Here is a 15359-nt window from a genome sequence, read left to right on the forward strand (position 1 = left end):
GGGGTGTTTTTTTTGTGGGGGGTTAACCATGGGGCTTGAACTCAAAGCATGTGGATACTGTTCTAATAACATTTGCTCAGGGCTAGAGCTCTGCCACTAGGAGCCACATTTTAAAGAGTCTAACAGACTTCCTACCAGGGCTGGGTTTTAAAGCTCCCAAACAGTTAGGATGATGGGGTTAAGCCAGCCTTCAGCATCTGCTTCCGTGCAGCTGGGTTGCAGCGGTTTACATATAGCTAAGTCAGGTTAGGTGGCAGCTGTCAGCACCAGACTCCTAGCTTGCTCTGTGCTGATGTATTTGAAGTCCTGTCCTTATATCATTGCAGGTAGAACATTCTACCTTTTTTTGGCGGCAGTCCTGGGGCTTGAGTAAGGGCTTAGAAAATGTCCCTAAGTGTTGGTGCTCCAGGCTAGCATTTAATTGATTGAAAAACAGCAGAACTTCTGGATTTTCTGTTTATGTGGCACTGAGAAATCCAACCCAGGGCTTCTTGCTTACTAGGCGAGCACTCAACCACCGAGCCCCAGGAGTGAACGAGGTATAAATGGGTAGAGCTTCCTGTATATAAGTATTATATACACAAAAAGATAGATGTCTGTATATTATTGAATTATAGATAATATTACTACCAATTATTAGGTTTTAAATTATGTCTCCATTTAATGATGTGTCCCAGTTGAACAATTAATAAAGCATTAATAATTACTCAATATCCTGTTATTATTTATCATATATGTACATACATCCATACATATAATCACATATTTTATAAATGAGACAAATTAAATTATGCATCGTGTGTTACTACCCATTATTAGGTATTTAATTATGTCTGCATGTAATTTTTATTCTCTTAATGCTCAATAAAATATTAATTAAACTTAATCCAAGTCCTATAATTATTGCGTTGAATTTTATCCCAGAATGATTCACTACTAATTCAATCTGTTTTTCTTCCACCTATGTCATTTCTTACCTTTATGACATCCTATTGCATAGCATATAGATTTGCATACAATTTATACATCCTACCTGTCACCGAGCACTTTCAAAGAAGAGGAAAACGTGTCACACTCGGCTTCTCACTACAAGATTACATTTTTGGCAGAGCTGGTATCTAAACTCAGGGCCTAGAAGGTTCAGTTCATGAATGGGTGACTGCCAGCACAGCAGCCTCTAGCCAATTCAGCTGCCAGGCAGTTTCCAGGCCCTGAGATCGAGCCCTGTATATTGACTCCATATTGCACTTACTGTAGTTATTCATTTCATTTTTTGTTTTATTTTATTTATTTACCATTTATTTTTATTGACTGTTATTACACATGAAACATTTACTACATTTATTACATAAGATATAGATTTTCCTATGTATGAAACTTCACACCTGACACCCAGGACTTTCACAGAAAAGGAAAACATGTGTCACCATAGGCTTCTTACTCCACCATTCAATTTTTCTGAGGGCTGGCATCTGCACTCATAGCCTACATGGCCCAATTCATGAATGGGTGAGTGTCAGCACACCAGCCTGGGGCATATAGAGCTTACAAGAAGTTCCCAGCACCTGAGATCAAGCCCCAGGGGTTGACAAAATAAGAAGAGATTGACATGCAGATGGTACTACACAAATAAATATAGATCTTTAAAGAGTGCCAGAGATGTCTATACATTCTTCAGTTATATAAACTACATTCCTAGCAATTCTTGGGTATTTATTATGCCTCCATGTAATTAATATTTTCATTTCCATCCTTAATGAAATATTGATTAAATCAACTACTGTCCTGAATCTATTGTGTCCATGTAATTAATAGTATTCTTTTAATGTGTCAAAAAATATCCATTAAAATCCATTGGACTCTTAAAATCACTCTGTTTAATTTTATAGTATTATCATTAAGGAACAACTAATTCAACCTTGACATTCATAACCTTCTATCGGTATTCCTATGTATAGGAACCAGACTCTTAGGATCTCCCTGCATTGGTAGGGGTCAGGACCAGGCTTCGAACACAGGGCCTATGTGGCCGTGTTGGCCTATGGCTTCCTTGGTAGCCTGCCAGACTTCAGCAATGCCAGGTTAGAAACACTTTTCAGCCATGTCATTCAGACCCAGTATGGTCACCTTGCAAAGAAAACAAATGTAAAACCGGCAGCCATCTGCAAGTTGCTGATTTGTTTTTTGTTTTTTGTTCTTGTTTTGGTTTTTCTTTTGTAAAAATACTGTACAAAGGGTTACAATTACATGGGCAAGATAATGAGTACATTTCTTATCCAACATTGTTGCCTCCTCCTATGTTTTCCTTCCCATCTCTTCCCATACCTTCCCTTACCCCTTAACAGAACCTCCCCCCCCAGCAATGTTGCAAAGTTCGTTTTTTGACATAATGACTTGTACATCTCATTGTTGCAATGGGTCCACCTGCATCCCTATTTAAACAAGACCCTCAGGTTATATTTTATTTTTCCATTTGGAGTGTGAATGCAGGCCCTGAGATCATAAGCAGCATCTTGAAGTGTATGGACAGCTGTATTGAGCTACAAGACTCACCTCAGAAAACAAGCAGAGGAAGTGGGATGCAAAATACACAATCTGAACCAATAGATCTATAGGTGACTGAGAGTCAATTTCCACATTAAAGGCATGAATACAAGGGTGAGTCCATTTGAAGAGAGGTTTCCAACAATTTCATGGGACCCCATGGACAAGCCTGGCAGGAAGACACGTGTGTGTGTGTGTGTGTGTGTGTGTGTGTGTGTGTGTGTGTGTGTGTGTGTGCCTGAAGGCTGGTCAGGGGCTCAGGCTTCTCTACCACTTCATCCACAGCTCCACTTCTGGCTTTTTTGGTAGTTGATTGGAGATGAGATTCTGATGGACTCTCCTACCAAGGCAGGCTTCGACTGTGATATTCAAATCCCAGCCTCATGAGTAGCTGGTATTAAAGAAGTGAGGCACTGGAACCTGTCAGGAATCCTCTTAAATACCAGAGCTATTCTTAGGGAGACAGGAAACACCTCAGTCCAAAAGATGGTGTTGTTTTCATGTTTTAAAAGAAAAAATGCACTCAATACTAAAGTATGAAGGAAAGAAAACAGCAAACTTTCATAAATCTGGCGTTGTGAAAGCCCATCAGACATGAGTCTTTCATATAGGAATCTATGTGGCAACATTGAGACTCATCCATGTGGTCATGTGAACTGGTTGAAGACCTATTCTCACACTGACATACCTTCAAAAGTCTGGGATTCTGCTCTGTGGAAGATGTTTCCCAGTCACACTTGTAAGTCTCTTAGTTTTTCACACTTCTCATCCCTCATTCTTAGTATTCACCAAGTATCTTTTCCATTGCTGCTCCAGAAGGTGTTTTCAATGTCACTGTAAGGATTAATCTAATAAGAGAAACATGTTTGAAGAACTTTAATACTTATATTAATAATATCATTACTAATAAAGAGTATTATTCAAGAACTACTTTAAGATAAATAAAACATGATTTGGAGCAGTTATGTAGTTTGAATATTAAATATGATAACACACATATATTCCTAGGCCATTACAAATCTGTAGTTACTGCAATCTTACAATACATATATTCTTAAGAAAGAAAAAGTGTTGATAAGATAAGCAACCCAGTAGTTGTTGAATGAGATAAATATAGTGAGGACTTCTGTTGAGCTAGTACACACTGGTTCTTGCTCTGAAAGCATCACCTATCTGTTCTGAGAGCCAGTCAGGCTTAAGTAGGACACATGCTTCCGGATGACAGACCTGCCTGGCATTCACTGCCTAAGTCCATTCAGGCCCACAGCCCATAGGAAATATAGAACAACCTTCAGAACAGTCATCCTGACTTTAAAGCTCAAGCCTAGCTCATCAGCAGACTGATGTCTGAGGATTGTGGTTCAAAGTCACCCTGGGCAGCAAAGTCTGGAAGACCCTTATCTCCAGTTAACCACAAAAAAGCCACAGTGGGAGGGATAAACTGAGAGCAAGGGAAGGGGTGTAATTATCCCCCAAAAATGTATTCATTACCTGACAACTGTTTAATTTAACTGACTTAACTGTTACCCCTCTGAACATCATATTCCTAATAATATTTTTTAAGAAAATGAAAGATGAGGCTGGGAAGGTGGCTCAATGGTAGAGTGCTTGCCTTGCATTCATGAGGCCCTGAATTCAATTCCTCAGTACCATATAAGCAGAAAGAAAGCTGGAAGGGACGCTGTGGCTCAAGTGGTAGAGCACTAGCCTTGATCTGAAGAGATGAGGGACAGTGCCCAAGCCCAGAATTCATGCCCATAACTGACAAAAAATAAAGAAAAGGCAATAAAAAAGGAAGAGTATTGCTGCCAGGCTCAGTGGCCAAGCCTGTAATCCTAGCTATTCATGAGGCTGAGGATCAGTGATTGAAGCCAACTTGGGTAGGAAAGCCTATACGAATTTTATCTCAAATTATGTACAAAAAAAATCTAGAAGTAGAGTTGTGGCTCCAGTGGTAAAGCAGTAGACTTGAGGGGAAAAACAAACTACAGGTATAGTATCCATTTCCTGATTGCAAGCCCCAGAAAGGCACAGAATAAAAGAAAGAAAGACACTATGAACTTGGTTTATCTGTACCTGAGATGTCTTTGTTAGAGACAATTATGGACTGAAACTCTGAACAGGGCATACTAGGTCTGGCATTTTTTCTGCACAAACTGTGTGCACAACCATCTTAAGTCCTTCGCTATTCTATAGTTGCAGGTTGCATTATCTTCTCACCATGGAATAGGTCCAGTATTTACTTTCCCTAGGGTACCTGCTTCCTTGTCTTCTGCTCTTTACTCATGGACAGCAGTATTTTAACTGAGAATGCAAGGAGGAGGATTGGCAATGCCTTGAAAAAGGGAATTTTCTAGAAGTGGGTGAGACGGTGGTGATAATGCCCAGGACCAGGTGAACATTTTGGTGATGATTGGGCATGGTGTGTCATTCTTTATCAATATGCTGAGGGGCCATGGACATGAAGAGGAGGCCTCAATGCCTCCTGGGGTCATTCAGACTACATAGATATAAGCCAGCTAATCTTCCTCTCACTTTCCCAGCATGGAGTTATGGGTCCTGCCGGTCAGGGGACTCATGCCCAAGTATGGACAGCTATCCACACAACATCCAGTTGTGTCCTCTACATTGTTACTACATTGAGAGCAGTGCAGCACAAATCACATGGAGCATGTCTAAATCATTAAAGGGATGGGAAAGTGGTTCTATGTTATATGGACCAAGACAGACAGAGAACACCATATAAATTCCCTTTCAGAGACCCCCCTTCTGTTCAATGGCCAAGAAAACATACAGGAAAACCTGCAGAAGGAGGAGCTATGTTCCTAACCTGGACCCTTCACTGCATGATTTCCCAAAGATTATGGATACAATGAAACTAAATCTCTCCAAGATGATGCACGAAGTCTCTCAGAGACCATTGCCCACATCTGTGAGGAGAGCATAGGAGGTAAAATGGACTGTCAGGGGAGGGGAATAGCCACAGAGTGTCTCCATGACATCTCTGGCATCCAGTATTCAGATAATTAGGGAACGGTTATGAAAGCCTATTTGGTGTGGATAGTGAATCATTACAGCAGGTGGCACAGAGGATGGGAAAGCGAGTTGAGGAGTACATGGGTCACATCAAGTCCCAAGATGTGCAGATCTACCATCAAGAGAGCTGGACATTATGTTGGATATGTTACATGATAGCCTTTGCTAATGCCATCTTAGACACGTGTTATACTACAGCGACTCTGCTGTCTACTACCACAAATGCATGGAAGAGAGATAGAAACTTGATACAGTTGCTGACATCACCAAGATCATCCTAAGGAAGAACTTCATAGACATTATCATCTGATTGTGTGTGGGGTCTGGGGTGGGGAGGGTGTATGTGTGGACACTAGGGATTCAACTCTGGGCCTGGACAGTGCCCCTGAGCCTCTTTTGCTCAAGGCTTGTACTATAGCTCTTAAGCCACAGCTCCACTTTCAGCTTTTTTGATATTTTATTGGAGTCTCATAAGTATTTACTTACAAGGTAAACTTTAATTATGAGGTGATATGATTTTAAGGATGATATACTACTATGCAAATGCAATAAATAAAAATGGGAGGTAAAAAGACACTCTAAGGAGTATATAGGAAGTTTTATGAAATCCATGAAAGTATATCTTAAAAAAGTGTTATTAGTGACTTAAACAGCAGTGCTAAATTTTTTGTCCTGGATAAATGAATGCAGTCAGTTATTTCTGTTTAAATGTATAATGTTATTTTTCTCTTTTTACTGTTTGTAATCTATACTATTAATATTAATAGGTGTAGGAGACTCGAGCTGAGCTGTTGAACCTGGAAAAGGTTTGAGAGGTTGGAACACCACCTCAATAGTACTCAGAAAGCTGAGAGCTGACCATGCAAAGGTTAAAACACAGCTCTGTGAAGTAAGCCAGGCCCAAAGTTATTTGAAATAACTAGTATATGTCTGAGACAAACAGAAACTGTCAGACAAGTTGATGTTAGGTGAAATGAACCCCAAGATAAGGATTCAAATTTTTTTTCTTTCTTGAGATTGTTTCCAACATATTTATAAAATGATTTCTTTGTTGCTTTATATGTACCTCCCCCATGGTATTAGCCCTGCTTTTACTGTATTTGATGTTGGTATAATTTGTGGAAAGGAAGGGAAGAAAAACAAATTGTTTAAATAGGGATACTGGTGGACCCATTGCAACAATGAGATATACAACACATTATGTCGAAAAGCAAACTTTACAACTTTGGGGGGGGTAGGAAGAGCGGGAGGGAGGGGTGGGGGGAGGAATGGGGGGAGGGATGGGAGATGGAAAGGGATAGGAAGGGAAAACAAAGGAGGAGGCAACAATGCTTGATAAGAAATGTACTCATTATCTTGCCCATGCAATTGTAACTCCTCTGTATGGTATTTGCACAATAAAAACCAATCAATAAATAAATATATAAATAGGGTTACAGGTAACCCCATTACAACAATGAAATGTATAAGATGTTATGTTGAAAAACAAACTTTACAACTTCAGTGGGGGGTGGAGGGAGAGAAGGGGGGTTGAGAGGGGAAAGGATGGTAAGGGGAAACAAAGGAGGAGGTAATAATGCTTGATAAGAAATGTACTTACTATCTTGCCAATGTAATTGTAACTCCTCTGTATGGTATTTTCACAATTTTACAAAAAAGCACAGCTCTGGAGAGGGTTAAGCTATTGCCCCCTTCCATAGTGCTTTAAAGGCCTTGAAGCCTGGGAGGTAAAAGAATTGACAACTTAACCTAGGAAGCTAGATAAAATAGACCAAATGTCTGGATTTTCTCTGGGTTGCATTCTCCTTTCTCAAAACAAAAAGGGAACCAGTGTTTCTCAGTCACTGTGGTGGCTCTGATTGCAATATAGAAGCTTCATTTTTGCATGTATCCATGGTAACCTTCCCAGTGTGAATTCAAATAAATATGATTGCTTGTGTGACCTGGGGCCCAGGTGCCAGTAAGCCTTGGGACCCAAGGTCCTCATTGATTTTTTTTTCTTTTTCTCTATACCTGTCTGGTATTTTCTAATTTTCTTCAGCTTGGTATCCTATTGCACTGCCTTGGGTTGCAATTAGCAACAAATATGAATATTCTTGAGTTGTAAAACATAAAAGACTTACAAACTTTCTTATCCCAGATGGCTTCAAATCACAATCCTCAGATCTAAGCCTTCTGAGTAGGATTACAGGCATAAGTCACTGGCAACCAGCAGGCATCTGAAGACTTGATGTCAGTGAGATCTTTCTTGGGGAATGTCTGCACATCTCAGTCCTCCTCAGCTCTGTTGCCCAAACAGAGTCAAACACTTTCACTCCTTTATGTTCAAAATCCTTGAAGTTAGTGAACTGACTTGCCTGCCATGTACCTCCTTTCTATAAATACAATAGTGGGTTTTACTTCTTACCATCGATTAACTAAATTAACTGGGATCCACACAGAGGTGACATTTCCTTTTCTGGATTGCACACCGTACACCTATGTTTTACTTTATCTAATAAAGTTAACATAACTTACCTTGTTTGAGGTTTCTTAGTTCCCATATTTCTTCCTTCTCATCCCTCTTTCCCTTGCACAGAGGGAAGAACCATTTGGAATTGTGAAGAGTGAGTTTTTAGTCATTTTCTGAAAAGCTTTGCCAATGGATCCTGATTTCCAAGTCCTGAGTAACTGGCCTGTAAAGCCTTGTTCTTTAATCTCTCCTCAGCTGACACAAATGACCATATATATCTTAAAAAGGCTTTGGGAAATGAGTTCAGGTTATCAGTTAGGAATCCTTATTACCTGGTCACTGCGCATAAGTTGTTTTTGTTTTTTGTTTTGTTTTGTTTTGTTTGAATAGTGTACAATTAGTACCAGAATTAGACTTCCAAGTATTGTTTTTAAATTCAAAGCTAGCAGGCTCTCTTATTTGAACCACAGATCAACTTCTGCCCCACTCTCTTTATCTTTTGGTGGTAAATAGGACAGAAGTGTCCCACAGGAATTCAAGGGCACTACACAGTATCCTCAAATCTGAGGACTGTGGTTCACAGCCAGCCTGGGCAGGAAAGTCAATGAGCCTCCTATTCCCAACTAATCAGCAAAAAGTAGTGGAACTGTGGCTGAAGTGGCAGAGCAGCAACCTTGAGCATAAAAAAAGCTAAGATAAAGCTAAGAAAAAAAAGTTTTAAAAAAGGTAAGTGAAAAACAGTTCTAGCACTAAGACAACCACAAAATAAATTTTTAAAAAAGTACAAGAGAGCACAAAGAGTCTTAAAAATGATAAAAATTAACAAGAAACTGGTGGCTCACACTTGAAATTCTAGCTACTCAAAACACTGAAATTGAGCATTACTATTCCAAGCCAGCCAGGACAGGAAAGCCCATTGTGTGTGTGTGTTTGTGTTTGTGTGTGTGTATGTGTGTGTGTGTGTGTGTGTGTGTGTGTAAAAAGCCCATTGTGTGTGTGTGTGTGTGTGTGTGTGTGTGTGTGTGTGTGTGTGTGTGTGTGTGTGTGTGTGTATGAGTGTGTGTGTTCCTTTCTGGGATATGATCTAGAAGTTTTTGCTTGACCATTTCCAATCTTTTGGAGGTTAATTTGAGATAAGAATCTCATGAACTTTCCCTGTCCTCTGACAATGAACCGCAATCAGTATAATTCAGGACCTTGTGGGAGTGTCTATACTTACCTCCTACTAACCACCAAAACCAAAAAATGAACCAAATTGCAACTGTTACTAAACTTTTAGAGCATTCTATCCTTCAGCAAGATTGGTGAGGCCCTAAAAACAAGACAGAGAACCAACAAATAAATAAATGTATGTGAAGAAGAAAAGAGCCAATTAGTTTTTTATAATATAGACTCATATCTTTAATCCAAGCTGAAATGTAAAGATTACAGTTCGAATCCAGCCTGGGCAGGAAAGTCCAACTAACTTCTTTTTGAGTGTGCTAGACATGGGCTTGAACTTGAGGGTTTTTACTCAAGTTTTAAAATACTACTTCCTGTCTCATGTGGTTAATTGGAGATGAGTCTGATGGACTTTCTAGCCCAGGCTGGCTTTAAACTGTAATCCTTAGATTTTAGGATACTGTGTAGTGCCTTGGTTCCCATGGGACTCTTATCTACTATTAACCACTAAAAGAAAAATAGAGGCGGAAGTTGAGCTGAGGCTCAAGTAGTAGAGCCTGCTAGCTTTGAAATGAAAAACAAAATACCCAAAATAAAACAAAACAACCCTCATAGAGAGTCACTAGGCCATGAATTCAAGCCTCCCCTCCCCCCCAAAAAAAACCCTCAGGAGTTGAGTTTTTGTTCCTGCTAGCTTTGAGCAAAAAACAAAAGGCCAAAAATCTCATGGACAGTGAAGTAGTGTGGCCTAAATGTAGAGCCTGCTAGTTTTGATCTAAAAAAAACAAGCCAGGTGCCTCTGGCTCATGCCTGTAATCCTTGCTACTCAGGAAGCTTAGATCTGAGAATCACATTTGGAAGCCAGCCTCGGCTAAAATGTCCCCTGGTGACTGTTTTTTTTTTCCAACTAAATAGAAGTGGCACTGTGTCTGAAAATAGTAGTGTACCTGCTGTGTCCCTGACAGACAGTTCCTAGGCATTGAGTTCAAGCCCCCAACTGACAATATCAATAAATTAATTAATTAAATACTGAGCATAAATGAGTAGGCCCTAATAATAAAGGACATGAACTTTGAAAAAGGGGGAAGGGACAATCAAATAAGTGAAAAGGTGGAAAAGGAGCTATTAAGGCTTTCTAAATCAAAACTGTAAGTCTACCTGCTCAGATTACTGAAAACTGAGGACTTTGGTTCAAAGCCAGCCCAGGCAGGAAAGTACAGGAGACATATTTTACTGTGTTCAGTATGGGGGCTTGAACTTGCTATGTTTTGCTCATGGCTACAGGTCTACTTCTTCCAACCTCTTGGTGGTTATTAGAGATAATTGTCTCATTGACTTTCTTGCCCAAGACTGGCATTGAACCATGATTCTCAGATTTCAGTCCTTTCTGTAATGCTCTTGACTTTCTATTGATATTCTAATCTCCTATCAATCACAAAAAATGCAAAAGTTGAGCTGTGGCTCAAGTAGTGAAACCAGCTACTATTAAGGTAAAAATAAATAAACCTCAAGGAAAGTCATCTTGACTTAATTTCAAGACCTAAGAACCACCACTCAATTAAAAAAAATACAACCTCAGTCACTGTGACCTGAGTTTAAGCCCTAGAAAAAGAGCTGCAAAAAAGAAAAACAGCCTGTAGTTTACCTGTGGTCAAAGTTGTAGGGCATGGTAGTTTCAAGGGAAACAAAAAAACAGCATAAGAGCTAGTGCCTAATAACAAATTTCAAAAGGAAAGAAAGAAAGAATAAATAACTGAAAAGGTGAAAGAAGAGGTAATTAAAGATTTGTAAATGTTGACTCACACTTATAATTCTGAATGCTAAGGAAACGGAAATCTGTAGGTCATGGTTCAAAGCCATACTGGACAGGAAAGTCCATGAAACTTGCTTCAGTGTGTTCAGTTGAGGGACTTAAAATTGAAGTGTTTTGCTCAAGGCTACAGCTCTACTATCTTCCACCTATTAGGTTGACTGGAGATAAGAGTCTCATTGACTTTTCTGCCCAGGCTGACTTTGAACTCTGATCATCAGATTTCAAGCCTTTCTGTACTGCCCTGGACTACCCATGGAATTCTTGCCTCATATTAATCACTTAAAGAAGGCAGAAGTTTAGCTGTGGCTCAAGTAGTAGAGCCACCTACCCTTCAGTTAACTAAGTAAATCAATAAAACCTCAGAAAGAGAGGAGAAGAATGAGAGTGAAAGACAGAACGTCTTACAATAAGCAAAAGGAAAGAAATGTATATATCACCTGGAAGAAATAATTGTATTGTCAAAGCTTATAGAATTGTATTGTCAAAGCTTATAGAATTCACAAACTTTATCGACCATAATAATGACAATTTGCATTGTGAAGGTTAAAATATGTTTGTGACTTCAACTAAATATCACTATTCCACAATATTCTGAAATAAGAAAAATTTAGGTAATCACCTAATCTCAATAATAGTAAAAATCTCAAAAAGAGTCACCAGGCCTTAATTTTAAGCCCTAACACCAACGTGCCTAACTCCGCCCAAACACACACACACACACACACACACACACACACACACACACACACACACAAACACATACACACACACACACACACACACACACACACACACACACACAGAGCAGGAGCTGAGTTCTCATGCTCGGAGCAGAAGCCAAATGAAACAAAAAGTAGACTGTAGTAGACCTATGGCTTAAGTAATAAAGCAAGCTGCTTTTAAGAGAAAAGAAAAGAAAACCTGAGTATGAAGGCAAGGCCCTAAGCCCCTGACTCTTCCCAGAATGGAAATCAGTCATGGAATCCAACAGTTTGTGCTTGTTCTTGGGATCACAGCTGAACGTGCCCCTTCAGTTCTAGGCCCTCCTATCAAAAATAGAAGGTAGGCTTGTTCTTGGCTTCTGGCACAAGTACCTTGTGTAAAGGAAGCCCCTCCTCTTGCTTCCTGGATCCCAGGGTTCAGCCTCTCTTGTGAGTCAGGGTGGGACGTGGATGGCAGTGTGACAAGAGGTTCCAAATAGAGTGGCAGCTGTGCTAATTGACTTGAGGCTGACAGCTGGATGCCAGGGCTAAGTGATAACAGGTAGCTATCTCTGATTACCCAGCAGTAGGGAGAATGAGCTGGAGCACCTACTGGCTCTGCCTATCAAGTCCACCCCATCTCTTCTGCCCCTGTAACAAGAGGTTTAAATGGGGATCTGAGTTGGCTGTGTCAGATTCCTGCTCCCCAGCCCTACCTGTTTGCCTCTGTGTACACCACTGCTGAGGACACGCATCCAACTGCTCTGCAGCCCTACACTGTGAGGGAGATCATGTACATACAGGCAAGCCACTGTGGCAACCAGATTGGCGCAAAGGGGAGCATGACACTGGCCTAGGATCCTAGTCTCAAATTTAGGGGGATGAGGAGGAAGAGGATGGGGTTGGAGGGTGCAGGTGGTGGTGGTCATGTCTAGGCTGAGGTAGGTGGGGCTCCATAGTAGTCCCTAACCTCCTGGAAATCAAGTCCCCCAGATAGTTTCCCCAATTTCCCTAATTTGTGTGGCCCAGGTGGGTGTGGTTTTTTAAGCAAGGCTTGCATGTCTTTGTCTTACCTGAGACTCAAGTCATTGTACTTAGTTTCCTGGGAATAGACTAATGCATTTTTGGTCTGATTTGAATGAAAGGAGTGCAGTGTCTTTGAGCTGACAGATACAGAGGATTCCCTTTTTGTCAACTGATGAGTATCAGATAATTGAGAACAGTTCGTCCACCTTAATGCAAATTTCTCTGAGTTTTCATGCCCTAACTCAGTTCCCTTAAGTTGGGTGTTTTCTAAATCAGTGGTTGTCTAAATCAGTGTATGCTCTGAGGACCCTTGGGGTTCTGGAGACCCTTCTAGCTGAGTCTTCAAGTTACTGCTTTGGCAACTTAATGTCCATATAAGACCAGGTTCTGGTCATAGAATCCAAACAGAATATGGTATCCCATAAGATAGAATACTCATAGGAGAACCCAGATGTCTTCTATTCAGCAAGATAGCAAAGAGATTAACAAAACTAAAATGCTATCAATTTTTGTGCTTTTTTAATTTAAAAAATCTAATTTTTTTACAAAAATAGTTGTGTCAACAGGACTTGGGTTTCTTATAGTTATTTTAAAATCCATTGTTTGGACAGTTAACATTCTAGGCCATAATACACTTCTATTTCCATCTCAGTTTTGGGAAATGCTAAGCAATGAGCACAACATTGACTGCACTGGAAACTACTATGTAGACAGCAGCTTACAGCTGCAGAGAATCGAGGTGTATTACAATGAGGCAGCTAGTGAGTGTCTTCCAACTGGCTTCCAATACCGTGGCAGAATAGGTCCCTAGGAATACTAATGACAAGGAAGGAGTTCCTGCCTTTCTTAGGGTGGTATTGTAGTTCGAATTTGGGGCCTCCATCTTGTAAGTCAAGTGCTGTATCCATCTGAGCCACTCCACCATATATTTTGTTTTAATTTTTGAGTATACACTTGTGAATTCCTCAGGAAAGCCTTTTACTGAGTTCCCCCTACCTGTACTTGCTGACTAGCCACACCTGGATTTTTTTTTCTTGTCATGGGGTTTCAACTCTGGGCATAGGCATTGTCCTTCATCTCTTCAATCTTTCTTTTCCTTTTATTATCAGGGGTTCCTTTTTTTAGAACTCTCTGGGCTTCTGGGATAACTCCTTCTAGCTTAGTTTAATTCATTAATTCTGCTTGTTGTAACATATTTGGAAATTTTAAGTTTTTATGTTTACTATGCGTGAGCTGCAAAACCGCTTGTGAAGTTGTAGGAGTTTTTGGAGGCAGCGTCACATCAGATGATAGATTGATTGGGGCATCGCCCACATTTAATCTTTGGTCCTAGTCTTTATTATTTAGAGAAGTCATCTCCATTGGACTGGAAAGAAACAACATGCTCTGTTCACGGATCAATAGAAAAATAGCCAAAACGAGAATAAAAGCAACGAATGTACAGGCAAGAAGAATATAGTAAGAATAAAGGTAGTAGAGGCTATAAAGGTGCAGCCAAGTGTATGGGATGCCTTGAACCAACACCCTCTTCCTGCAGGCATGCTTCCTTAAAGCTCTTTGTCTAACACGATCTCATGCAGACTCCATAGGAGGTGGCATGGCACCAACTATTTCAGGTAGTTTCTTGGAGATAAGAGTCTCCCAGAATTTCCTGTCCCAGCTGGCTTCAATCTGCGATCCTAAGATCTCAGACTTTTGAGTAGCTAGAATTTCACCCTTCAGCAACCAGAGCCCAGTTACATTGCCCTCTTTAAAATACAGATTAAATTTCTAAAAAAAATTTTTTTGAAATTGAAAATTTTAAAATTTTAAAGAGGGATGTTCAGTCACTAATATATATGTGAATAGTCCAAATCACAAAGCATAAAGTGTCTCACCCTGAAATCTATAACACTTCTGGACTTCAGCATTTTGAATATGAATACTTAGCCAACAATAAATTCTTTTTAAGGTTTTTAAAGTAAAAAACATTGTTGTGATGTAGAAAAACCCAATAATAATGTGTAAACACTGCTTTTAAATGATTCATATTGTCTTTCCTAATACAAACAACCTTACTGAAGTCTACAGAGTAGATTTTCAGTTTTTGTAACTGTCAATGTGAAATTCATTTAATTTTATATAAAGAGTTTCCGTTCTACATTATTGTATACAAACAGAATCGTAGATAATTGGTTTTCCTGTGTAATAAACCAATGAAAAAGTGCAAACAAAAGGACAGAGCTATTTAATGTATTTGAGTTTTATGGATCTACATTTGGGGATGTCCTCACCTTGGTATTTTGTGTTGATATTGCTTAAGTAAGATATAAGACTTTAATCTTGTGGTTCCTTGGTTGAGAGTTGTTGTGTGGGATTGTGTCACTCCTATGAACAGTATTTTATGTTGTGTCTTTATTAGATCCTGCATTTCAGGCTGGTTTGTTGGAAGAGGCAGAAAAATGCTCTGCTTTACCCAAGATTTTGAGATCCCCCTCCCAGGTTAGTTTTGTGGGAGGGTGATCTGCTTTGAGAATCACAAAAGAGGGGGATGTGTTGATGAGGCTAGGTTCTGAGTAGAGTTGAGGCCTTTCAACAAACAGTAGCTTTTCCCTGGGGCTATTTTGTGATAAAGCTCACAGCGCCC

General features: G+C 39.8%; 1 pseudogene; it reads left to right on the plus strand.

Moving 5' to 3' along the window:
• The window catches only part of LOC138840842 (tubulin beta-2 chain-like), a 45377-nt pseudogene that overhangs the window by 25610 nt on the left and 4408 nt on the right, over nucleotides 1–15359 (plus strand).

Source organism: Dipodomys merriami, unplaced genomic scaffold (genome assembly GCF_024711535.1).
Source record: "Dipodomys merriami isolate MVZ:Mamm:240054 unplaced genomic scaffold, mDipMer1.0.p SCAF_302, whole genome shotgun sequence".
NCBI lineage: Eukaryota > Metazoa > Chordata > Mammalia > Rodentia > Heteromyidae > Dipodomys > Dipodomys merriami.